General features: G+C 39.0%; 1 pseudogene; it reads right to left on the bottom strand.

Annotated features, from left to right (window-relative positions):
* Positions 1-1664: 1664 nt before the first annotated feature.
* Positions 1665-2582, bottom strand: LOC137235080 (soluble calcium-activated nucleotidase 1-like; annotated as a pseudogene).
* Between the last annotated feature and the right edge of the window lie 343 nt (positions 2583-2925).

Genomic DNA, 2925 nt, shown 5'->3' with positions numbered 1-2925 from the left:
AATCCCTGTAAAATGACTAGTCAAATGACGTCGTGCATATAAATGTGCGACAGATGTAAAGAGGCCTTTACTCGCTGTCTGGGAACACTCTTTGTGTTGATTTGGGCCATGTTGTGTGAGAATCACAAATTATGGTGTGTTTGTTGATTCCAACACAACCCTGGCGGGCATAGCCTACACTAACGAGTGTGGCAATTTGTAGAGCTGTCAGCTGTTCACTCTTCCAATCGTTGGAATGAGATCGCTGTGCGGTGCTGCCCATTGCAATTTAATGATACATAATGGTCATGTCATGAAGTATTTAGGGACAGCTTGCGTCTGAGTCCTGACGCGACATTAAATTTATAGTCTGTTCTAAAAAGTTTAATTTCTCCCTTGTTTGTAGCATCGAAAGCATAGATGACACTACTTTATTCCTGCTGGGATTTCAAGCTAAAAAAGGGACTGACGAAAGTCTGTCGAAACTTCAATGCACAACAAAAGCAATTTCTGTCATGAAAGCGCGACCCCCATTGAGTGTGCCATGTTTTTGTTTATGTTTTACATTTTAATTTTGCACTACCCTTTTTAACAATGAAAACAATGCAAATAAACCGCGAGAATTATTTTGGTCTCGCGTGGTTCCACCTTTTGTTTTCACAAGAAAGTTGGTTTTAATTGTGTGTCTGTGCACCAAACTGTCAAACTAAAAACTTTTTCCAAAAACAGAAAAGAGAATAAAAAATACTGCCGAATGTCAAAAAAACTATCGACATACAACCTGGCGCGTGTGTTTTCAGTGAAACCAGGTTGTCTCTTCAGGGTTTTCGTTAGTTGGTTTTTTGTTCGGTTACTAATACTCGAGTTTGTTGGATCCCGCGGATCCAACTTGTGATCTCATGGGGTCGCGCGCAATGTGTTTACGACTTAAGAAACAAAAGGCAATGTCAGACGAGTGGCAACCTTGCTTCGTTCAGTCAGAATGGTATCCATTCATTAAAATGTGAATACATACCGATTGTGACTGAATAACCTTCATCAAAGTATGTACCTCACTGAAGAAAAAAAACGTGTTCTGGGTAAAATATGCCCTTTTTCTTTAAGAATTGGTGTGTTAAAGTGTGTAAATGCTGATTTCATGCAACTCAAGATAAATGCATACTATGTGGATGAATTAATGAGCACTGGACCTGCATACAAAAACTTGCATTATTTATTTAACTTGGCACAGTAAAACATTGAGCCTATGGCTAAGGAAAACTACTATAACGATGAGTTGGTAATTGCACATACGGATGATATGATAGACGCACCTACTAGCATGGTATTATTCATTTTCAATGATAAAACTAATTTTTTTTATTAAACTAGATTTCTATACATTATATTAAACCAAAATCTTGTGAACAAACTGACACTAGAACAAAACAGCAAAACGTGTTTTTTAGTGCTAATTTTCGTAGGGCAAATCGGTATCTGCGTCGTATATGCTTGTGTATGCAGCTGTAGGCCTTAACAATTTTTGCTGAACCGGATTACCTATATAAAGGCTTAAAAGAATGGTTTACAGATGGCTAGCTGTCTGTTTTTGATATATGATATTTAAAACTTTGCGTACGTAAAGTATAGGATTTTCCGTTTTTAAACGTTATTGTATCGTAATTACTCCTCATCAGCGCTTTTAACTATATAAATTCAAAGCCTTCATATTTTGAATCTGCATCAATACGTTGCTCTGGTAATATTGTGTGTCCCTCAATATCGAAAGCGTTTATGAATGTTGTAGTTTTACCCTCTACTTCCTCACTTTTTATAGCAACTATTATTTTGTCATCAGTATTGGGTATGCATTTTGAAACTTGAATATCCATGTGTGGGCGCTGTATTCGTGGCGTCTAAAGGAACTGTTGTAATTTTTGTAAAACGTTTATCTGCCGTGATTAGTAAGTTACAACCCAGATGTTCATCGCGCGTTTCGTTGTACTCTTCACGCAAGCAGCGTCTTGGTAAAGTACCATTTCCTTTGATGTGCTGACCAAAATACCCCCTGTGTGATCACCGATGGTACGTAGTTTTCCATTGAATGTTACGAGTTCTGATAACTCCATACCACGTCCTTTGAGCAAAAATGCAGATTCTAATTTAACAGGATCGCCACCATTCCCTTTGACAGTGATTTCTGGTTTTGACTTGCGATATGTCAAATATCCCTTCTTTAAATAGCTGCGCCATACTGTGCTACCATCTTTCCCTACAACTTTTGAGCTTGTACCCAAATCAGCTACTATACCCATACGATATGTCAACTCACTGGAGTGTACCTCGATGCGTTGCGTAAGTGGATATTTCTTATCGTAAGCTAAGTAATCAGGATTTCTGGTTATACTGACAGCAGCGGTACTACGTGTTGAACTGCTAGAACTTTTACGCCATGCTATATCTGAGGAAGATTGTGAACCTGTGTGCACATAAGCAAATAGAAAGCATAACAGAATAACACAGCACGCGAGCAGCCAGAAATGATAATTGAAACGTGATGTTCGATTTCCTATTCGATAAGTTGGTGGCGTACGTAACGCTGAACACCAATCGCGTGTATACATCACCGACTGTGTATGCGACAGATTCTAAGTCGTGTGGTGGTGTGATGTGCGCGGAGTGCTTGAGCTATTGACTTGGCGGTATGCGTAATTACTAGCGTGGATTGGTGTGGCGGTGCTGCTGCTGCTGGTTCGCCCTGAGTTCGAGTATACGCTATCTTATATCCATCCAAGCTCACTGCTACGATGCACTTGTTATAAAAAATCGTTTACAAAAAATCGTTTTTTTTTTTATCCTGCGAACTGAATATACATTGCACCATGATTGGCATTGAAATTATAGGTTTTTGCAATTGGAAGGAACAGAAAAAATCACAGCATTCGACGCCCTTCCCCACAATAATGG

Source organism: Eurosta solidaginis, chromosome X (genome assembly GCF_040869045.1).
Source record: "Eurosta solidaginis isolate ZX-2024a chromosome X, ASM4086904v1, whole genome shotgun sequence".
NCBI lineage: Eukaryota > Metazoa > Arthropoda > Insecta > Diptera > Tephritidae > Eurosta > Eurosta solidaginis.
This window is presented reverse-complemented; position numbering and strand designations above follow the sequence as displayed.